At 38.0% G+C, this 24,844-nt stretch overlaps 1 long non-coding RNA gene across 1 annotated transcript in view; it reads left to right on the top strand.

The window, feature by feature from the left end:
* The first annotated feature begins 15,702 nt into the window (after positions 1-15,702).
* The window catches only part of LOC135277952 (uncharacterized), a 106,187-nt gene continuing 97,045 nt past the window's right edge, over positions 15,703-24,844 (top strand). The window contains exon 1 of the long non-coding RNA XR_010345485.1: positions 15,703-15,792. This is a non-coding gene — a long non-coding RNA (uncharacterized LOC135277952). The remainder of the gene's footprint in view (positions 15,793-24,844) is intronic.

Here is a 24,844-nt window from a genome sequence, read left to right on the forward strand (position 1 = left end):
TAACCCAATTTACAGTGCTTAATGTATTAATATATCTAGGTAATGGCTATCAATGGCCGCTAACGTCACAAAAAGGGAGACAATTAGACATTCTGTTCCTCCTGATGGAAGAGTACTCCATTACTTACTGTATGTCCTTGGAAAAAGCAACGACAATAAGAATTGAATTTGTTGAGGCCTCTAGGTCCAACTTCCAATTTATAGAAAATAAGAAAGAGGAACTTGTTAAACTATACCTCGGGGACGCAATTGGCAAAATCCAGACTATTGGAAAATCCGCAAGCCCCGAAGCTTGGTTTCTCCAACAAATAAGTAGCAAGAAAAGAAGAGAAGTGGAGAGAGAGATTTTAGTTAAGAGACGTGAGTGGCATAACCAATTGTCATGTGTAGATATTCTTTAGATTCTAATTTAAACAAATTATAAAACATGATATTTATGAGATAATTAGGAGTTTGAACAATGGATAGTTGAAAATCACTAGTTCTTTTCTAGTGAAATTTTAGCAGGTCAAGGGCCTGCTGAATGATATTGTAGGGCCTAAGGCTCTTGACCTGCTAAAGGTTCACTAGATAATCACTGACAAGAGGCAGATTGATTAATAGGAGAGAAAGCATACAAATTTATTTAATGTGTATACACACAGGGGCCTTCGCTATGAAGACCCGACCCCCCAGTGAGGTACAGAAGCTTCTATGCCATCTGGAGGTTACAGAAAGAATGAGGGCTCAGGGCATGGCTGAAAGCAGGTTTTAATGGAAAGACAGGTTATAAGAGGGAGAGAGGAAGAAGCTTGGCTAGCGACAGTGGCCTTGTTATATGGAGGAAGATTTCCAGGTGGTAGCTGTCAGATAGAATGGATGGTAAATCTCTCTTTTCAGACATTTAAAGATGTCAGACTCTCAATCTCTCCTAGATTCAGGAAATGCCTAGAAAAGGGTTGGCCTGATCACATTGAGGAAGATTCTCTGCCGATACAAATTTCCCCCACAAAAGACGATTTTGCAGGGGCACTTCAACCTGCTGGCTCTGTGGCAGCCATTTCAAAATAAGTGAAAGAAATGTATTTTGGAGTAAAATATTTTATTCCTTTCAATATTAAGGAATAATTGTCACTTTTTTGCTGTGTTATTGGTATTGTGGTTATGTTAAAAAATGAGTTTTTTTTAACATGACTGAAAATTTGATGGATAAAATACATATTGAAAAAATTACAGGTAAAATTGTATGGGACTTGCTTCAAAATAATATAGGAATCATAAACCAAAAATAAAATTCCAAGCCCCCCAGCCATCTGAATGGACCCCTTCTCTCAGGAGGAGTATTCCAAAGTTAACCTACAAAACGAGTTCAGGCCGTGATGAGAAGGGGGAGCCTCATGATACCCTCTTCCCTTTAGGAATTACTGATAGAACAGACTCCTTAAGTTAGATAAGAAACATTTATAATCTATTCTCTCTGAAACCCACTATCCAAAGGCTTCATCTGCATGATAAAACCTTGGTCTCCACAACCCACTATACTAACCCAGACATTCCTTTCTATTGGTAATAATTCTTTCAACCAATTGCCAATCAGAAAATGTTCAAGTCTTCCTATGACCTAGAAGCCCCTACTTCCAGTAGCCCCACCTTTCTTGAGTGAATATATATCTTGCATGTATTGATTGATGAATTATGTCTCCCTAAAATCTATAAAACCTAGCTGTAGCCCAGCCATGCTTGGGCACATGTTCTCAGAATCTCTTGAGGGCTGTGTCACAGGCCATTGGTCATTCATATTTAGCTCAGAATAAATGTCTTCGAGTTTGACTCCCATATGGATGGGATTGTTGGGGCCACGGGAAATCATCCCCTTCACCCTGTGACCATTTGCTGAAAATCACTAAGAGGCAGATTAATAGGAAGAAAAGCATGCAAATGTATTTGATCATAGTGACCTGACCCCTTACAGGGAGCAGAAGCTAATATACTGTCTTGAAGTTACAGAGAAAATAGAGGCTTGGACCTTGGCAAAAAAAAAGGCTATGGGAGTGGGAGGAGAGGAAGCCTGGCTAGTAGAGGTGGTCTCGTTATGTACATGAAACCTCACAGGTAGCAGTCATCAGAGAGGATAAATGGGAAATGCTTCTTTCAGACTTTTAAAGGCCTTTCAGATTCTCAGATAGTCTTAGACCCCACAGGGGAAGACCTGGCTGCACTAATGCAGATTGTCTACAGATGCAAAGTCCCCCTGCAAAAGACAGCTTTGCAGGGCTACGTCATTCTGCTGGCTCCCCGACAGCCATCTCAAAATACGGCAAAGAAATATATTTTGGGGTAAAATCTTTTGATTTCTTTCAAGGGTACAGATAAACCAAGATTAGCTATGAGTTGATAATTACTGCAGTGGGGGAAAAGACATGAGGATTTTAAGTACTATTCTGTTTCTTTTTGCATATCTCTGAGATTCTCCATCATAAAAAGTCTTAAAAATAAAGTCATATGTTGAATTACAATGATAATGCAAGTTTCCATCCTAATATTTAAGAAGAATCTGGATTTCAAATTGCTTCATGGGCTGTCACAATTAGATACTTGATGTTCTTTCACTTGGGAGACTATTACTCATTCCAAAATATTGAAAGGCTTTGTTCAGCTAACAAGTACATCAAGGTCACCCCCAACTGTTAGTCAGTACTTCCCTAAAGTACAAGGGTGTTGTTATGCCTCTGAAAGCAGACAGTAAACTAGGGTATCTCTTACAGAGAAATTGGGAATTACAAAATGCAATCCTTGCACCAATAGGGTATGAGCTCTGGCTTATAATATATATAAAACTCCAGGGCTGGTCACAGAAATCATGATTTGGCCTGGATTGCTTGTGTCTATTTCGATCCTTAGGAACTATCAATACCTAGATTTAAAATGACTTTATAAGACATAAAGAAAAAAGATAACAACTTTGAAAGCAAGAGACAAAATTAAATAGCCTTGGATGATTGCTGGGACATTCGTATAAATTATTATTAATGTTCACTGAATTCCTTTAACATATACTATCTATAGCTCCCTTTATTTAGCACATTTAAGAACTGTGTGCTAATGCTAGTGAAAAGACTTGCTGTTTACTTTATTTAGAATTTAATTATTAGAACTTATTAAAACATTGCTGCTAATTTTACTGTACAATGCTTGCAGAATTTTAAAGTAATTGAACATAATTTCCTTTGAGTAACTTCTAGACACAATAGACAGAATAGTTTTATAACATTTTCCATAGAGTTCCCTTAACCATAAAGGTCTTTTAAAGATTTATGCATCATATGAGAAAAGGTGTCATCCAGAAAACCACCAGGATGGCTAAGTAGTAGAAAGGAAAGCTTTATTGGCAATACCGGCTTGCAAACCAAAGGCAGCCTCCGGTGTGTACTGCAGGTGCTCTCTCTTTGAGGAGGGAGAGAGCAGGCTGGAGTCTCTGCCTCACAGGGCCTGTATTATACAACAGACTCATACATATTTGGCAGGTTTGGGGGAAAAGCTATACATATTTATGAGAGGAGTCAAGAGCATGTATGTAACATACATCTCACATTTACTTTGGGGCAGGGTTTTAGCACCAAAATGAGGTGACATTTGCCTCTTCACATCAAAAGGTGAACTGTGGGACATAAGAGACAGTTTGTGTGCAGCCTCTGTATAAGCTACTGAAACCGGCTTAAGGTCTGCCATTACTTTTCAGAAAAGAATGTTTGTAAGGCCACCTCTCTGTCCAGTCAGAGTTGTAGTGGTCTAGGTTGTAAATCAGAGTTAGCAGAGGTTTGATTATCTGCCCGATAGCTCCCATTGTTAGGGAGTTTAGCAAGAGTATGGTTTTTCCTGTAGCCATAAGGATTTAGGAAGTTGCCTTCTAGCCCAGCCCAGCCCAGCCCTAGCGTCCCAACCTGTAGGTAACTTTTGCTTCTTTAAACTTAGGATCCATCTTAGTTGACAAAGATACATCTATTTTGGTCTCTTAGATCACAAGGGCATTTGACAGCTATGTGCTTGTTATAATTATCAATCAGTTTCCCCAAGCCCTACCAGCCTGTGGTATTAATGAGGTCACAGTAATATTAGCAGTGTGCATTTTGCTGGTTTGTCAGCATAGCCATGCTAACTGTTTTTAAGTGTATAGTGCAGTGGCATTAAGTACATTCACATTGTTAGAACACGTTCTCATTTAATTTTTCACAACAACTTAAAATCCTTGATACTAGCCGTACAAGGAGAAAGATAAATTTAAAGAATGTAACAGTTATCTCCTTAAAAAGATATAGGCTGTTAGTGGGTTTTATTTTTGATGTGGGGGTAGGCTTGTTTATATCTCAAGTTTTGTTTTGTTTTGTTTGGATATAGAGTCTCACTCTGTCGCCCAGGCTGGCGCACAGTAGCTCCATCTCGGCTAACTGCAACCTCTGCCTCCTGAGTAGCTGGGATTACAGGTGCCTACCACCACACCCGGCTAATTTTTTTGTATTTTTAGTAGAGACAGGGTTTTGCCATTTTGGCCAGGTTGGTCTTGAACTTCTGACCTCAAGTGATCTGCCCGCCTTGGCCTCCCAAAGTGCTGGGATTACAGGCGTGAGCCACCGAGCGCGGCCCCAAGTTTTAATCTAGGAATCAAGCCATTAATGATGCCAATTAAATGCTGAGCTCCTAGAGAGAAATTATTTTGTTAGACTTTCTTCTCAAGTTCAGGATTTTCAGTTAGTGAATCTACCGTTTTTAGGATTAACAAGAAAGTTTCCATTTTAACACCAGCTGACAGATTTCTTTAGCTGGCCGTAACTAGGGTGTCTCTCTGGCAGCAGGAGGTTAAGAACAGAACAAATAATCAACGGAGGTTGTGAAATTGCTTTCCTGGGAAGAACTTTGTGAGCAAGAGGAGATACCATTTGCCTGACATGATTGATTCAGTTCTTCAGCACTGAGCTTTTTAACAAAAGAGCAATCTAGTTTCTTAGCAGAGGGAAGCCTTGACTAATGTGGGCCCCCTGTGTGATCTGTGCCCGGGAAGTGCAGAGGAAAGTTAACACTGGATGTACACATAAAAGGGAGGCAGCACAAGGGTGAAGCAGTCAGGCTGATCAGAAGGCCACCGTTTCCTGCACAGGGGCAGAATGTCCATTCCCTCGTCTGTCATCACTGGCCGCCCTTTGTTCCAGGCGGGGCCACTGCCGTCTGAGCCTTTGTTATACGAACAGACCAATAAGCATTTAGGAATTACTTTTCTTGAGGAAAAGAACTTAGCCTTTAATAATTTTAGGAAAAACAAAAAGGATTATCAAAGTATTATATTTTAAATGTTATGATGTCTTATGAAGTTCCACGTGTGACTCCTTTGGGAAAAACACCAGGAACATAAGATCTCATTCAATTGTCCTATGTTCATTCCATCAATAGTTAGGGACATGATACGATAGGTCCTGCTTAGTTCCATGGGGAATATACTGGTGAGTGTAGGGGACACAGGGGATAGCCTCAGAGTCGTTCTGTGTGACCTTCTGCTCTTGCACCTACATCTTTTGCACTCCCTTATAGCTAAGGCTGCTGGGATTCAACAGTCACACACTCTGAGTGTGGAGACGCTGAGTGAAACTGCAGGTGTCTTTGCTGCATTCTCTCCTGTTGCTGGCAGGTACGGTCCTGCAGGTGTTTGTATATTTGTGCATTGTACCAGACATCCCGGTGGCCATGTGCTAGTTTCTTGGGTGATGTGAGGCTGCTCTGGGGCATCTGAGTTTTGCTCATTCTGGTCTAGCAGTACAATTCTGGAACCAACCATTCTGCAGGCAGCTTCCCAGTCCCTGGACCATGGCATTTGATTCCCCATTTGACTGTGGCAGAGGCAGCCGCTCGCTTGGAAGGCCAGTTCAGTGGTAGTATATGTTCTACCTCTACATTTGGAATGAAAACCCATACTTGGGATATAAACAATTTCCAAAAATCTCAGATACTATTTTCTATATAGTTTTTATGGTAGTAGAAATATTTTTTGTTTGCAACTTATACTTGTTTTCCAATTTACTTTCATATGTATTGTTGAGTTATTGGGTGTAGAGTATTTTTCTTTTAAGGGGAGGTCATTTTATTTTGGATATCCTCAATCCTTGTTCAACTAGAGGGTGGATCCTGAAGGAGTTATTATAATGGAGCATCTTTCATAACTATGTAAGCCCCTCAATGATATTCTACTCACAGAAACAATTTGGGTACCACACGATCCCACAATCTGCTGCTCCAGGTAAGCAAACCCACCAGGCACTTTGAAGGGAGGATACTAAACAGACTGCTGTAGCAGGGACTAACAAGAAAATACTGTTCATGTCTCTAACTAAAATTGAGAGAGCAAGGAAATTGTCTTATAAAACGAAAATTTAATTCTTGTCTTCATGTAGGCAGAGAGGTTTTAGTGCTTTTAAATGCACAGTTAAACATAAAAAAATCAAACTTTGCATTATAGTAGACTAGAGAGGCTAAGATGAATCATAAATATCTCTTTAAGTCTCAGAAGTGCCCTGTATGGCTGGTTATAAAAGTCAGCAAGCTCTCAGGTAATGACTTAGTGAGAGCAAAGCTTTCCAGCAGGAAGGGTGAGGTAAGAAAAGGAAGAAAGGGATGGAAGATGTCAAGTTGAAGAATTCATCCCCTAGTCCTGAAGATTCTTTTCTTATATTCTTTTCGAGAAGTTTTATAGTTTATGTTTTACATTTAAGTTCATAATCTATTTTGAGTGTTTATTTTAAAAGGTGTGAGATTTTGATCAGTATTTTGTATGTTTGTTTTTGGTTTTGTTTTGCTTATCGATGTCCTATTGATCTAGGACTATTTATTGGAAAAGCTATACCTCCTTCAATGAATTGTTTGGCTCCATTGTTAAAAATGAATTGGCCAGGCACAATAGCTCATACCTGTAATGCCAGCACTTTGGGAAGCTGAGGCAGGTGGATAACCTGAGGTCAGGAGTTCAAGATCAGCCTGGACAACATGGTGAAATCCTATCTCTACTAAAAATACAAAAATTAGTTGGGTGTTGTTGTGCGCACCTGTAACCCCAGCTACTCAGGAGGCAGAGGCAGGAGAATCGCTTGAACCCAGGAGGTGGAGGTTGCAGCGAGCAGAGATTGTGCCACTGCACTCCAGCCTGGATGACAGAGCAAGACTCCATCTCAAATGATAATAATAATAATACTTGGACATATTTGTGTAGATTTATTTCTGGGTTCTCTATTCAGCCCCATTGACCTATGTATTCACCAATACCACATTGTCTTGATTGCTATATGGTGACTCTAACTACCAGAAAGAGTGATTCCTTCCACTTTCGTCTTCTTTTTAAAAATTATTTCAGATGCTCAAGATCCTTTCCATTTTCATATAGATTTTTGAAGAAATTTCTCTATGCCTACAAAACAACTTGCTGATATTTTGATAGGAATTGCATTTAAGATCAGTCTAGGAAGATATGACATCTTTACAATGTTGAGCCTTCCAATCCAATAACATGACATGCCTTTTCAAATATTTAGGTCTTCTTTAATTTTTGTCACCAACATTTATAATTCTCAGCATACAGATCCTATAAATGTCTTGGTAGATTTATACCTAAGTAGTTAATGTTCTTTGAAACAGTTATAAATTGTATTGTATTTCTGATTTTTGTTTTTACTTATTTGCTGTCATTATATAGAAATGGAATTAATTTTTGAATGATTATATATACCATGAGATTAGTGAAATTATTTATTAATTCTAGGAGGCATTTTATAGATTTCTTGGGACTTTCTGTTTAGCCAATTATGTTATCTACAGACAGTTTATTTTTTTTGCCCATGTGTATCAGCTTTATTTTTCTTGCCTTAATGCAGTGACCAGAACTTCCAGTACCATGTTGAATAAGAGTGGTAAGAGCAGACATTCTTGCCTTTTTACAAATTTCAGATAAAAGTCACTAAATATTTTAGCATACACATGTTAGCTATAGGTTTTTGTAGATGCTCTTCATGAGACAGAAATTTATCCTCTATTTTCTTTTCCTATTCCCTACTTTTTTTTCTAAGAGTTTTTTTTAAATCATGAATGAGTATTGAATTTTGTCAAATGGTTTTGAGTTTTGATTATATCAACTGAAAAAATCATATAATTTTTCTTCCTTAGCATGTTGATATAGTGAATTACGTTGATTGGTATTTGAATATTGAACCAGCCTTGCATATCTGGAATAAATCTCTCCTGGTCATGGTGTATTATTCTTTTTGTGCACTATGGGATTCTACTTCCTAAAATTTTCTGTTTATGAGAAAAGTTTGTGAGATATATTAGTCTGTAATTCTCTCCCACCCTCCTTCCTTCCCTTCTCTCTCTCTTTTTTTTCCTTCTATCTTTGTATGATTTAGCTTCATGGTAATACTGGCTTTATAAAAATGAAATACTAAGTTCTCTTTCCTCTTCTATTTATGAAAAATGTTGTGTGAAATTGGTCTTAATTCTTCTTTAATGATTACTAAAAATTCTCCATATAACCACCTAAGTTTTAAGATTTCTTTTTCTGAAGTTATTCATTGTAAGTTTAATTTATTTAGTAGTTATAGGGCCTTTCAGGTTATCTTTTTTATTTTGACTGAATTTTGGTAGTTTGTGATTTTTGGAAAATTGGTTTATTTCTTCTAGTTGTCAAGTTGATAAGTGTAAAGTTGCTCATAGTATTTCTGTATTATGTTTTTAGTAGCTGCAGGATATGTTTTTATGTCTACAGTTCTCTTCTTGATAGTGGTGATTTATGTCTTCTCTCTTTTTGTTTTTTTCAGTCTTGCTAGAAGTATATTGATGTTACTGTTTTTTTTTTTTAACAACCACCTTTTTGTTTTGTTAATTTTCACTATGTTCTCCTCTTTTAAATTTTATTGATATCTGTTCTTTATTATTTTATCTTTTGCATTCTTCAGGTTTATTGTACTCTTTCTTTCTAGCTTCTTCATGTAAAATCTTTGACTATTTGTTTCAGATCTCTCTTCTCGTCTAATGTAAATACGTAGCACCATAAATTTCCATCTCCGCACCACTTTCCTTCATCCCACAAATGTTGTTATGTTGTGATTTCATTTCACTCAACTCTCTCTATTTTTAAAAAATTTCCTTTGAGATTTTTCTCTTGCCCCATGGATGGTTTAAATTGTGTTACTTTCCAAGTGTTTGAATATTTTTCTGTTGTCCTTCTCTTATTGACTTCTAGTTTGATTCAATTATGGCTAGAGAACATACTTTTAAAAAAAAATTGGTAAAGGTAGATTTTATGTCCCAGGATATTGTTTTTCTTGATGAATGTTCCACAGGCATGGAAAAAGAACGCGTAGTCTCTAGTTGTTGGGTAAATATTCAATAAATGTCAATTATATGCTATTAGTTGGTGAATCCTTCTGTATCCTTGCTGATTTTTTGTCTTGTGTCTTGCAGTTTTATCAGTTGCCTAAAGTAGAATGTTGAAGTTTCCACATTACTAATTATGGATTTGTCTGTTTCTCATTTCAGCTGCATTGTTTGGCTTCAATGGTATTGAATGTCTGTTGTTTTGTGTATACACATTTAGAATTGCTATGGCTCCTTGGTGGACTGATTCTTTTATCATTATGTAATATTCACTTTTGTTCTTAGTAAATTTTTTTACTCTGAAGTCTACTTTTTGATATTAATATAGCTACTGCTGCTTTTCAAAAATTAATGTTAGTATAACATATATATATATTTCCATGCTTTTACTTTCAGCTTACCCATGTTGTATTTGAATTGAGTTTCCTGGAGACAGCATATAGTTGGCTTATGGGTTTTCATTCACTCTGCCAGTCTTTGCCTTTTAATTGGTATGTTTAGACCATAATTGTGTTAATAATTGTTAGGGGTCAAGTCTGCATTTTCCTCCTGCATTTATTTGTTTTCTGTCTGTGCTCTATATTTCTAATTTGTTTTTTTCTTCTTGGCTTACTGTGGGTTACTTGAATATTGTTTAGAGCTCAATTTTGATTTGCTTATAAGATTTTTCTACTTGGTATAGTTTTCTTTGTCGATGCTTTAGGTATTACCATATACAAATGTAACTCACCAAGCCCACTGATACTGAATTTAACCACTTCAAGTGTAGTATAGAAACTGTATTTCCATTTGTGTCTCCTGAGTATCCACCTTTTAAAATATAATTGTCTTCAGATTTCTTTTATTTACTTTGAATACCACATCTTGTTCTGTTACAATTTTTTGCTTCCAACTAAAATATGATTAAAGAAACTCAAGAACTAAATAATTTATTAAATTTACTTCTATTTTTACCCATTCTGTCTTATTCTTTCTTTTCTGAAGGACAATTTCCCTGCACATAGGATTTGACCCTTTTTCCTTTCAGCACTTGAAATATATAATTTCTCTTTGGTTTTATCCATGTAACCTCTTCTGGTTTCAGTCATTCTAATTGCAGTCCCTTTATAGGTATGTGTCATTTCTCTCTGATTTGAAGTTTTTTTATCTTTAGCTTTTAGAAGTTTAATTATGATGTATCTTGGTGTGAGTTTCTTTGGGTTTCTCTTAGGATTTAATCAGCCTGTTGAATCTGTAAGGTTGCATCTTTCACCAAATATGGGGAGTTTTCAGCCATTATTTCTTGAAATACTTTCTTATACCATACCTTTTCTCCTCTTCTTCTGAAACACAGATAATATGAAAGCTAGGTATTTTGTGTTTGCCCTACAGATTTTGAGACTCTTCATTTTAAAACATTTCAATCTAGTACCTACCTCCTGCTTTCCAGTTTATTGATTCTGTCCCTTGCCATCTTCACTCTACTATCGCGTGTTTCTAGTAAAGTTGTGCATTTGTTTGCTTTGGTTATTGTATTGTTCAGTTCTATCATTTCTATTTGGCTCTTTTTTATGATGTCTAGTTTTCTGTTTAAAATCTGTTTAAAATTTATTTTTGAGAATTTGTAACTATTATTGAGAAAGTTTGTGATGGCTGCTTTAAAACACTTGTCAGATAATTCCAACATCTGATTCATGCTGGTACTGGCTTCTGTTGATTGTCTTTTCTCATTCAAACTGATTTTCCTGGGTTGAATAATATGGTGAGTGATTTTTCATTTTATCTTGCATATTTTAGTTATTATGTTTGAAAATATTCTAATTATAACTTCTTTGGCAGTAAGTTTCCTGTTTTGGGTTTCGCTAGTGAGTCAGGCCTACTTTTGTATTCCAGTGGCAGCTTAGTTTTCAGAATCCCTGCAGTGCTGTTCTGGTTGGCTTCATTCTTCTGATACTGCTGTGACTCTTCCTCATTCCCTGCTACCATCTTCTTCTGGGACAGAAGGCACTGGTTGGGCTGCCTGTCGTCATTAGGTGACCTTCTGGAATTGGGGCAGAAGCTGTGTATACACAAAACAATTGAGTTTATGTCTCCTTATAACACAAAAAATAGGTGGACAGCAGGGGGCTGCAGAGTTTCACCTCTGCTGCTGTGGGTGGATGGGACCACCTACCATGACCTGTTGGTGGATGGGGGCTGGGATGTCGCTTTCCTGTTTTACTGGCTTTATTGTTGCATCGCTGGTGGATCAGAGAGCACACAGGTACCCCTGTGAAGTGGAGGTTGGGGCTTTCCATAAGGTGTTCCTAGCTGGGCTTCTCCTTTCCCAGCTATTTGGCCAGAGAAAGAAGCTCTTTATTTTCTTTTTTCTTTCCTCCCTCCTTCCTCATTCCCTCCTTCCCTTCTCCCCTTCCTTTTTTCTTTCATTCCTTTTTTCCTTCCTTCCTTCTATGACTGTTGGCGATTCTGGGCTGTAGCACTGTCTGGCATTCAGCCTGGAGGTATATGGTAGAACAAAAGAAAACCCAGGGAGCTCACCAATTTGTTGATTCTCCTAGTCAGGCTGCCTTCTTCCTTCTGTCTCTCAGAGACCTTTCATTGTTGCATGTTGAATAATTCCCAGGGCATTTGGTTGTATTTAGAGGAGAAGAACAATGCAAAGTAGGTTGCACTTGTGGCTGCTCCAGCTTCACATTGGAGCAGAGGACCAGGTGTTGAGTCAAAAAATGGAGATTTGTAGATTATTCAGGGTGTATAAGGCATTGTGTTTGTGAGACAGACTCAAAGGTGCCAGGGCAGCATTGGGAACCACAGTTATACCAGAAAAAGTTAAAGGAGGAACAGGTAATTTTAAAATATTAATGATAATAATAACAACTAACATCTATTAAGGGTTTATTGTGTGTTAAGCATTGTGCTAAGTGCTTTTGCAGGATGATCTTATTTAATCCCTTAAAGTAGACATTACTTTAAATGGATACTATCTCCATTTTACAGTAAGAAACCTTTTCTTTAAGAAGATTCATAACTTGCCTAAAGGCACATCCTGCAAACTGTGAACTCAAGATTCAAATCCATGTCTGAGTCCAGCCTCGGTCTTACCCACACCCCACCACCTCAGGTATCAGTGGGAGAATCTTCCAGTTCCATCAGGCAGAGTGTGGAGAAGCTGCATGTTCTTGGGCAATTTACAACCTTTCTGAACCTCAGTGTTCTCAGCTATAAATGTGATTAATATCAACTTTATGGTGTTGTTGTCAGGCTTCGAAGAAAGTCACAAACAGGAATGTATTCTGTAAGCAGCCAGGAGGGGCAGGGAGGAATGCAGGTCCACAGAAGGCCACACTGGAGGGGTCTGGACTCAGGAGAGGCGGGTGCTCCCCCAGCTCCCCAGGTGTCCTCAGGGAGCTTGGAGAGTGAGGGCTCAGGGTCTGACCCCAGGGGTAGGTATTTTTCCAGCTGCTTTCAGGAAGCTCAGGCTCTGGCAGTGTGAGCTCAGTGACGTCCTGAGAGGCAGGAACATCTGGCCACAAAGATACAGGCTGTGTAGGTGGAGTGAGCACCTGGCAGCCTGGAAATTTCAATGCCAATTATTGTGTTGTTGCTGTTGCTGTTATTTGTTTCTTCTAAAGGAAATCCACTTTTGATATGCATGACTCCTAAATTATTCTAACCTTATTAGACAACGTTCTTCAGAGTACTTCCTCAGTTATCCCCTCTTTATCTCTATTACCTAATACCAATGCCCTCTCCCATTTATTTTTGTCTTCCTTTTTTACAAAAAACACTAAGCACGAAACAATATGGACTCTTATTACTAGACCTGGAGAAAACTTCCTCAGACTTAAAAAATTGGGTAATGGTTTACCTGAGTATTTGACATCATTATGTGTGCCCCTCTGTAATATCTAAATATAAGAATGAAACATGGTCGGTTATAAAAAGAAACACAGACACCCTGACCAGCTTTGGGCCCCAGTACCATTAATTAATAATTATTGAATACTAAGTGCAAAAGGTAGCTGTTATTTTATAGGCCAGCGAATTGCAATTGCTGATTTTATGGAAAGAATGAGAGCATTATAGCATTATAAAGCCAAGCTGCAGCCCAAATTGCACAGGGCTGGAAAAGTACAAGAGCATGTAATCAAAATATCAATTTACAACCTCCTCTAGAAACTGGGTGATGCTCAGCAGGCCTGTGAAAAGAGCAAATCCTACCAAGCTAATCAAATATTTCAGAGGGTACAGATAGAGCGACTCACTTCATGAAAAGTGAGACTCGTCCACATTTCTGTGAGTGCTAATGATCCAAAGAACATTTCAAAATCAATATGAAAAAGAGTATTAGTGAATATTTTAGAGCAATAGCATGACCCTGTTGGAAGATGAACACATAGACTGGAATATTTTATGACAAAACACTGTTCTTACATTGCTATTTCAATCAGAAGAAAAACATATAGATATCAATATGGCATTCTTCAATTTGTAGCCCCTAAATCTTCAAATAACTCCTAGAAAGATGTAACTTAATGATTTCTTTTTTTGAGGTCGAGTCTCACTCTGTTGTCCAGGCTAGAGAGCAGTGGTGTGATCTCAGGTCCCTGAAACCTCTGCCTTCCAGGTCCAAGCGATTCTCCCACCTCAGCCTCCCAAGTAGCTGAGATTACAGGTGCATGTCACCAAGCCTAGCTAATTTTTGTATTTTTAGTGGAGATGGGGTTTCGCCACTTTGGTCAGGCTGGTCTCAAACTCCTGACCTCAGGCGATCTGCCGCTTAGACCTCCTGAAGTGCTGGGATTACAGGCGTGAGCCAATGCACCTAGCCAATAATTTTTATTATGTGACTTTTGTTAAAAATTTCCTTCTGTAATGAAAGCTTATGATAATTTTGTTGCTTCATGAAGAGCACTGTGTTGCAGCAGGAATTAGGATGATGAGGGTGAAAGGTGCATGTGACATCTGATGGGAAGGTAGATTGTGCCTTGAGTTCAGGAGCACAGGAGAGCCCATCACACCCTTTTGAATCCAAGCAGAGTCACCCCTAATCCCCCTTTTTTTTTGAGATAGAGTCTCGCTCTGTCACTCAGGCTAGAGTACAATGGTGTGGTCTTGGCTCACTGAAATTTCCACCTCCCAGGTTCAAGCGATTCTCCTGCATCAGCCTCTGGAGTAGCTGGGATTACAGGTGCCCACCACCACACACAGCTAATTTTTGTATTTTTAGTAGAGACAGGGTTTTACTGTGTTGGCCAGGCTGGTCTTGAACTCCTTACCTCATGATGTGCCTGCCTCAGACTCCCAAAGTATGTTGGGACTACAAGTATGAGCCACCACCCCCTCAACCTTTTTTTTTTTTTTTTTTTTACAAAACTTGAAACCCTCCACCCTCTATGGAGCACATGAAACAGCAATGCACACCATGGGGACATAAGTGGCTTCTCCTACCTGTACCAGTGACCTGGCAGAAGCAGATGTACCAGTGACCTGTACCAGTGACCTGGCAGAAGCAGATGTACCAGTGACCTGGCAGAAGCAGTGGACTGGCAGGAGGGGCATCACAGAAACGTCAGTGGAAGAAGCAAGAAGGAAGAGTGGACTACATATCATTTTCCTGTTATAGAAGGTGTTGAGTGTGGACCTGAGAAACCTCCTCCTGCCCCGAGAGATCAAGGCTGAGATGGATGCACGGTTGTCTGTGACAGACCAGGCCTGACTCCATTCCTTGGTCTCTGTTACAGTAGCAGTCCTCAACCTTTTTGGCACCAGGGACTGGTTTCACAGAAGACCGTTTTTCCATGGACAGGGAGTTGTGGGGTGGTGTGGGAAGGGTAGAGGGAATGCTTTCGGGATGAAACTATTCCACCTCAGATCATCAGGCATTAGTTAGGTTCTCATAAAAACCACACAGCCTAGATCCCTCCATGCACAGTTCACAACAGGTTCGCCTCCTGTGAGAATCTAATGGCACAGCTGATCTCACAGGAGGCAGCGCTCAGGCTGTGCAGCTGGGTTCCTAACAGGCCACTGATGGTAGCAGTCTATAACCTGCGTGTTGGGGACCCCTGTGTTAGAAGACACCTTTCAACATTCATGGGGTTTGGAGATTCTAAGGTAGCAAACAGCAAATATCTACTGGTTTGTAGAATCTTGTGATATTTTTATCATCCTCTTGATTCCCGTAACTTTGTTAGGTTATGAATGACTCTCACTGAGCCCCAAAATGAACTATTTGAACAAAACAAAAAAGGGGAAAACACTTTCCCTACTTAGTCCTGCCAGCTGCACTTTGCACTCCGAGGTAACTGGTAGGTGTTCTGCTTGCTTTCTTTTCCTCAGAGAGCTCCTGTCTTCTGAGGACACTGAGTTTGACATCTTGGACTCTGGCTGTTTCCACATTAAGCATCAAGAGGTCAGAAGGCACAGGTTGGTGACACATGCATATTCTGGTTTCACTTATCTATTTTATTCCTCAAAGAAGGCTGTGGTGACCCCCAAGCATGGGTACTAAAGGAAAATCTCTTATATGAATAGTGCATCTAGCACCAGAAAGAAAAAGGGGAAAGGGTGTAGGGGCCATAGAGGCAGGAATAGAACTGCACTGTGCAAGCTGTGCATGTCACGGAGTCCCTGGATAGAAGGGGGTGCCTGTTGGAGTGGCAGCGGAGGAAATCTGTGTTGGGGCAGTTAGGGAGGAGAGTGAAGCATGAGGAAGCTCTGTCCCCATCAGTAACCTATACAGCAGTTTCTTGCCCAAGTACAGCTGGAATAGGCAGTGCAGGAGAGGGAGCAAAGAGTCAGAGTCTGGTAGGAGGCACCGCTAAGGTTATAATCCTGGGACATCAGGTATAGACGATCGCCTGTGGAGAGATGGGTTTTCTTATCTTACACATCGGCTATTACCTTGCTAGACTCTTGAGTCTGGAGGCAATAGACAGTTTCACTTGACTGGAGATAGCATGCTATTTTTATTAATTTGTGCTTTTATTTATTTTTCTGCCCTCTCAGGGGTAACTTTGGATTTAAAAAAAAAAAAAAGAAAATCTGGTAATGTGGTACTTCTTTATAGAAATATATGGTTGGAATGAAAAATCAGAATAACTAAGTACTAGTGAAAAGGGTACCAAATTATAACTAGGTATTATCTTTTCAAAATTATGTGCAATAATGTAACTTTATATATTGCATTTAATTATTTTAATACATGAAAATTTTGTCTGCATTTTTGTTTGAGTGTCAAATAACAGTTCCACAGAAATCTTAACTAAAACACTCCAATCTTGGATTTCATAATAATGGCATTATCTATAGGAGCAGTTGAGGTTAGTGATCTTGTGGCCTCTGGTGGCATGACTCCTGAGCCGTAATTTCTAATCTTGTGGCTAATATGTTAGTTTTGCAAATGCAGTCTGGTCGCCAGGCAAGGAGGGGTTTGTTTCAGGGAGAGGCTGTTATAAATCTTTGTTTCATAGTTAAACTATAAACTAAATTCCTCTCAAAGTTAGTTTGATTTATGCCCAGGAATTAACAAGTGCAGCTTGGAGGTCAAAGGGAAGATGGAGTTGGTCAGATCAGATCTCTTTTACTGTCATAATCTTCTCGTTTTAATTTCTACAAAGATTGTTTTATTATTTGCTCCACAAAATTGTAAGTGAATTGAAAATGAAGGCCATTCTTCCTATCTGAAACAAGTCAGGTTTCTTGGATAAATATCTTAACATTGGCAAAGAAAAAAAATGATTCAATGATACTTGTTAATAATACACAGTAAGGAAGCCTTTCTACAGGACTGTCCCAATACATATAGAGAACATGGCAATTGTGTTTTGCAGTGACAGTAGACAGACTGGGCTCAACTCCAGATACAGAATAGGCAAGAGGGAATCTCTAGCCAAGCAGAAGGGTGGGGGACAGTAATGGAATTTTTTTTTTTTTTTTTTTAATGAGAGAAAGAAAGAAAGAGAAAGAAAAAGGGAGAGAGAGAACAAGATTCTTGCTCTATTGCCCGGGGTGGAATGTAATCTAAAAATAGGTATTAAAAACCTCTTTTATGCCGATAATTGTGCTTAACAACAGAGATGGGAAGGAATAAGGGAAGAAAATAACAAACAAACACCCAACCAATATTTCATTTAAGTCTGTGAAATGCTATGCAAATACTGAAGAGTGATTTACTTCCAATTATGTGGTCACTTTCAAAATAGGTATAATATGATACTGAGAAAAATGTATGTTCTGTGGACTGGGGTGGAGAATTCTATAAATATTCACTAAGTTTACCTATTCCAGGTCTAAGTTCAAATCATAGATGTCCCTATTAATTTTCTATGTCGTTGATCCATCGAATATTAACAATGTGGTGTCAAAATCTCCCGCTATTATTGTGCATGAGTCCAGGTCTCTTTATAAGTCATTAAGAACTTGTCTTATGTATCTGGGTGCTCCTGTATTGGGTGCATATATATTTATAATAATTAACTCCTGTTGTTGCATTGATCCTTTTACCATTATGTAATGTCCTTCGTTTCTTTTAGTCTTTGTTACTATTAAAGTCTGTTTTGTGAGAGACGAAAGTTACAACTCCTGTTTTTTTCTCTCCATTTAATTGGTGAATCTTCCTCCATCCCTTTGTTTTGAATCTTTGTATATTGTTGCTTGTGAAAATAGATGTGGATAAAGTGTATCGATGGGTTTTGACTTTTTATTCAATTTACCTGTCTGTGTCTTTGATTGGTGCATTTAATCCATTTAAATTTAGAATTAATATTAATATTTGTGAGTTCAATATTGTCATTTAATGCTATCTGGCTATTTTGCCCATTAGTTGATGTAGATTCTTCATTATAAAGATACTCTTTATGTTTTGGTAAGTTTTTGGGATGACTGATACTGGTTGTTCCTTTCTGTTTGTAGTGCTTCTTTCAGAAGCTCTTGTAAAGCAGGCCTGGTGGTGATGAAATCTCTGAGTGCTTGCTTCTTCGTGAAAAATTTTCTTTTTCCTTCGCTTATGAAGCTTAGTTTGGTGGGATATGAGATTCTGGGTTGAAAATTCTTTTCTTTGAGGATATTGAATATTGACCCCCACTCTCTTCTAGTTTGTAGGGTTTCTGGTGAGAGGTCTGCTGTGAGTCTCATGGCTTCGCTTTATGGGTAACGTGACCTTTCTCTCTAGCTTCCCTTAGAATTTTCTCCTTTATTTCAACCCTAGTGAATCTAGCAATTATGTGTCTTGGAGTTGCTGTACTTAAGGAATATCTTTGTGGTGTTCTCTGGATTAGCTGGAGTTGAGTATTGTCCTGCCTTACTAGATTAGGAAAGTTTTCCTGAATAATATCCTGAAGAATATTTGCCAACTTGGATTCATTCTCTTCATGACATTCAGGTATACCTATCAATCATAAATTAGTCTTTTCACATAGTCCCATATTTCTTGGAGACTTTGCTCATTCCTTTTTACTCTTTCTTCTCTAATCTTGTCTTCTCGTTTCATTTCATTAAGTTGGTCTTCGACCTCTGATATCCTTTCTTCTTCTTGATCAATTCAACTGTTAAAACCTGTGCATACTTCACGAAGTTCTCGTATTGTGTTCTTCAGTTCCATTAATTCACTTATATTCCTCTCTAAGTTGTCAATTCTCGTTAGCATTTCATCAGACCTTTTTTCAAAGTTCTTAATTTCTTTACATTGGGCTAGAACGTGTTCTTTTAGCTCACTAAAGTTCCTTATTATCCACTTTCTGAAGCCTAAATCTGTTATTGGAACACACTCATTCTCCATCAGGTCTTGTTCTCTTGTTGATGAGGAACTGTGATCACCTGTAGAAGGAGAGGCACTCTGATCTTGAGTATTCTCAGCCTTTTTACGCTGGTTTCTTCCCATCATCGTAAGTTCATCCACCTGTCGTCTTTGTAATTGCCTACTTTCAAATTAGGTCTCTGAGTGGATGTCCAACTTGTTGATACCCAGTGCCGAAACCTGAGCAACCCACTGCGCCAGCCAAAAGAGCAGCATTAAGATTCGTGGTGCTTTTCTACCTGGGAATCTCCGGTCTGGCTTCCCTCTTGAGTCCCTTCTGGAATCAGGTAAATGGGCGACTCTGCCTTCCTGGAGCTCTAAACGTCGATCAAAAGGGGACCCAGTCCTGTTTACTTTGCACCAAGAACCGCCGTGCCAGGGCGCCGGCAAAACCACGATGCCAGCCTCAAGAGTCACCCTGGCGACCCATGGCTCTCCTTTGCTGAGAATCTTCCAGTCTGTGGGTAACAAAAATTCATCTGAAAGTGTGGCGTCCTCTCGTTCTGTGCGTGTTCTCTGGGAGCTACAATCCCGAGCTGCTAGTGATCAGCCATCTTGGATCTCTCTCTCAGTAATGGAAAATTTTTAAGAGGAAGCATCAGGAGTTAGTGGGATTCTGGCTAAACTGACCTAACAGGGCTCTTGCTAAGATAGTCCAGGGTGCTCAGACATCACCTGGGGTGTGGTGGAAAATAAGAAACCAATCAGATATCAATGATGATCAGATATTGAGGTTAGGGTGATAAATGGACCTATATTGTTCAAGGAAAAGAAGAATGTCTCTTCTTTCTTGAACAAGATTTTTTGCTTGACCTAACTTTAGTTAGGTTCCCGAATCTTCTCCTAGGCTCATCTGCACATTTCCTTGAAAAACCCTGGTTTTATCAAGAGCCTTGCTAAGTCAATTTGGCAAGGACCCCTCATCCTTGATACTGATTATCCTCAATATCTATTTGGGGTCCTCACTGGATACCATCATAAAAAGAACATGAACTAGTTTTTATTTTTTTAAATTCCAGGGTACATGTTCAGGATGCACAGGTTTGTTACATAGGTAAACATGCCATGGTGGTTTGCTGCACCTTTCAACCCTTGACCTAGGTATTAAGCCCAGCGTTATTCACAATAGCATAAACTAGTTTTATAGGGAGTGTCTTAGTTTAGGCTGCTGTAACAAAGTACCATATTCTAGGCAGCTTATAAACAACAGAAATTTATTTCTCACAGTTCTAGAGGCTTTGAGTCTGTGATCAGGGTGCCAGCATGACTGGGTTCTGCTGAGGACTCTCTTCTGGGTTCTAGACAGCAAAATGTTGGAAGGACACAAACATTCAGTCCATAACAAGGGTGAAAAACTGGAACCATTATTTCTGGCAACAAATTCTCCATATGAATTATTAGGGAATAGTTTGCTCTTCCCAATCTGATTTCAGCCCCACATTCTGTATTGCACTTTCCATCTCTTCTGTCTGGTACTGAATTAACTGGGTTACCTTGACTCAAGATAGAGAAGCACATCAACTCTTGGATTGCTTAGTGCTGCTACAGGGTAATGGTGTTCTCATGACTCTAGAAGAACAACATAATTTATTATTTTCTTATTGGAACAAAGCTTTAAAATAATTAATTTTATGTTTTTGCCTATGTTAAATGTAAATATTAATGTGCTATACAGTTGCACTTCTGAATTATAAATCAATACATTTTATATTTAGAAATTTCCCACTTGTGTTGATTTGCTGTTCCTATTTAAAGACATTTTTAAAAATTGCTAAACCACATGGCACAGAGGCAGTATCATACAGAGAGCAGCTGAGTAATTATCAAGGCACAATAGCTCCTTTCACATGGACTGTCTTTTTGGATTTGAGAGAAGAATGAGACTTCAATGAGAGAGCAATCTAAAAAAGTACCAAAACAAATGCTATGCATCCATTCTTAGTCGTTTGCAGAGGTAATAACCAGAATTAAATGAAATTTCATGTATAAAATTGCTTCTCCTCATTAAGATTTTAAATTATGTTGGAAAATTACCTCTGGTTTATTTAAAATATGACTGAAGTTTTGCATCAATTCTACATGCAACATCGCTAGCTTACTCCAGTCCCTTGTCACAAGCAAGGTCAAAAGGAATATTTAAAAATCATAGCTGAATGTTGACAAAATGATGATTCTTCCTCTAACATGAATTGGGGCTAATTCTCTATTTCTTTGCATTTTTACATGAAATGGTATGTTCTTAACTAACAAAAAAATCAGAGTCACTGACAATGCAGAAGGAAATTGCATTTTGTCTTATCTTTTCATTTGAGGAATGGGAATCTGAGGCTAGTGGCTCAGCCAGGGTGTTGCAGGTAGACCAGCAGATCCAAATCACAGCAAGCAGTTTTTAGTCCTAAACACTTTCCCCTGAAGGTTTATCCCATGAATGCTGAAAAGAGAACCTATGCGCATTTCCCTTCTCAATTCTATTACCTGTGCCCTCATTGACGTTATCTGTTGTTAGATATAGTTTATATTCAGTCTTTTATATTATGTTGTACCCTGCCAGGTGCACAATAAAAATTGTGTTAGTTTATTTACAAAAATTACACGTTTATTTTCATTCTTTCTAAAAAGACAAATGAACTCTAATTAAATATCAACATGCTCTTTAAGGAAAATCACTTTTCTGATATAATAGGGAAATGAAAATAGGGAATAACAAATGTTTGAGATAATAAATGAATCTATCAGTCTTTAAAAGTTTTTTGTTGTTTTTTTCTGAAAGAGAATTAAATCATGTGCCTACATTTCTCTGCTTAAATTCATCCTCCAGAGAATTTCCAGCTGTCTTTTCAAAATATGTGTCTGGTTATGCCATTGCTCTATGTAAACACCTTCCCCCTTTCCAATGGATAGACTCTGAAGTCCTCAGGATGGCAGTACTAAGCGCTCCTGTAATTAGCTCCAACATTCTATACAGCAGCATGAAACAGAGGTCAGGGCACAGAATCAAAATGGATATGTGGAAAATCAAGGACAGATTAACATGAACTAAAGACAACTACTGATGTGCAATTAGACTTCATTTATTTCTTGGCCACTTTTTTATAAAAGGCTAATCCAAGTATTTTCCTTCAGTATGTTAATAACGTGATCTCAGACTGTAGTTCAACTAGTACTGGGATTTGTTTTAAAACACAGAATATATACTTTGCAAACTTCCGTGAACTATTATTTTATTTCCTGAGTATGTCTGAACTCTTTAGCTGTGTATAAATGTCAGAATTAGTTGGTTCCCTCTAAAATTACTGTGGAAAATAAAACAAGAAAAAAATAAAAACAGCAAAACAAAAACAAGGGTTGAAACAGAAATATGAGCTTGAAGTTACATCTTGGTCTGGGAAAGGCTTAGTATATATATTTTTTAAAATATTCTCACAATGAAGAATTGAACATTTTTAAATTAGATCACATTTGTATTTCTTTCGTTTAAATTTAGTTTTCATGACAGTGTGAAATCTGGTTGACTTTTTATTGGATTTCCTACATGATTCTATTAGTTGAGATAGACATTATTTGATCCTTAATCATTATTTCCTTCAGTTTTGTAGTTGGACACTATCATATGAAGAGTAATTTTCTTCTGCTGACCATGTGGGTTGATTTTCTCAGATTGCTCTGAATCTAATGGAAGATAAAAAATATTATTTTACTTTTCTTTCATGGGGTTGGCTGTCTTGGCTCTATCCTTCCATAGATCAGGAGATTAGACTCACTGAACTCTATTTCTAACATTTTCAGAGTGAATGGTGCTAAAAAATAATAATAAGATGTATAGATAATTGAGAAGACAGCCCAACCCTCTGAACTTAGCTGCGGACAAATGCCTGTAAGCTGTTTGACATTCCAGAGAGCATTTCCATTGAGGCCTATGATATGTGTGGGGGAGGTCCACTAATTACCTCTATTGTATTTTCACTATCATAACTTTATACGCTTATTATGGAAAATGTCCTCTCTTTTACCTACAGACATATATTATTCCAGACTTATGAGAGATACATCTGATAAAATATTTAATAGAGTAAAAAAAAAAAAAACAGAGGTTTATGTACTCTAATTTCTACAAAGATAGATATTGAATCTATCTCTATGAAATAACAGAAAAAAAAACCCAAAAACCTCTGCTACCATGTTATACCACATTCCCTAAAACAAGGTCAGTTGAATAAGCCATTGGGCTCATAAAATCTAAAACTACTTAGGTGTGTATTAGCCTGCTAGGTCTGCCATAAAAAAGAAAATACCACAGACTGAGAGGCTTAAACAACAGAAATTTATTTCTCACAGTCTGAATGCTGGAAGTCCAAGATCAAGGTGTCAGCAGGTTTGGTTTCGCCTGAGGTCTCTCTCTGGCTTGCAGATTGCAGCCTTCTCACAGTGTCCTCTCATGGCCTTTGCTCTGTGTGTACCTCACTGGTGTCTCCCCATGTATCCAAATGTTTTCTTCTTATAAGGACACTAGTCATATTGGATTAGGGCCCACCCTAATGACCTCTTTTTAACTTAATCACCTCTTTAAAGGCCCCATCTCTAAATATAGTCACATTCTAAGGTATTGAGGATTCGAGTTTCAACATACGAATTTGATGAAGGGGCATAATTCAGTCTATAACAAAAGGATCACTTGGAAATCATTCTGATCTCTTTCTTCACTCTCCTCTTTCCTTCCAACTCTACTGCCCTTATTTCTGGAGCAAGCCCAATTATCTGTGGGTTCAATGGTGGTACCTGGCCCCAGTGAATATGTTTTAGGTCCAAATTGGTCCCAATTTGAATAGAGTTGACTGTTCATACACCATTTCCCACATCCTGTGTTTTACCACATTTTATCATGGAAGAACCTAAAATTCTTTTCTCCAGGCTCCTACAAACCAAACTATGCATTTTTTTGATAGAACGTACTTTGAAATTAATCACCCACAGTCTTGGGAGTCTTGGCTAGTATTCCTAAGAAGACCATTACCTCAGAACACAAATGCATCAATCTTCCTAAATCTGTAAAAAGATCTGACTTTGCCTTGGCTATAGAGACATTCATTTGTATGAGTTTCTGAATCTCTGTTTGCACCATGATCTTATGGCAGAATTATCATTGGGTTGGATTTGGAGTTATTTATGCATTGGGAATTGTCATTCAATATTAACCAAATATATTTTGTTTAATTTGGAATCCAGAAATATCTCAGTTATAGATTAAATAATTTCGCAGGACAGAGTAAAAAGATATAAATATTAATAAAAATATATTAGCTTTTCTCCATTAGCCATTATCATTCTTAGGATAATTCTTCTGCATTTCTAATCCAACATCAATTACATGGTTTTGGAAATGATAAATAATTAAAATAATTACAGAAAATAAGAGTTTATTTCCAGTATTCTTACTGAGAAGCCATGTGCTATGAAAACACAATGGGAAAACATGTGCTGCTGCTTCATTTGTAAAACAAAAATTTATTTTCATTCATTCTTCAGACATCTAAATTTCCAATACAAATGACAAAACTCTTGTCCCATTAGAAAAACAAGTATAGTTTGTTAGTTGAGTTTTTACACAATTTTAATTGAGTAAAATGCTTAATATTTACCAATATGAGAAGTTAGAAAATATAACATATGCACATTCCTCATGCA

Source organism: Aotus nancymaae, unplaced genomic scaffold, assembly GCF_030222135.1.
Source record: "Aotus nancymaae isolate 86718 unplaced genomic scaffold, 86718_ANA_hifiasm-v0.15.2.pri h1tg000036l, whole genome shotgun sequence".
Lineage (NCBI taxonomy): Eukaryota > Metazoa > Chordata > Mammalia > Primates > Aotidae > Aotus > Aotus nancymaae.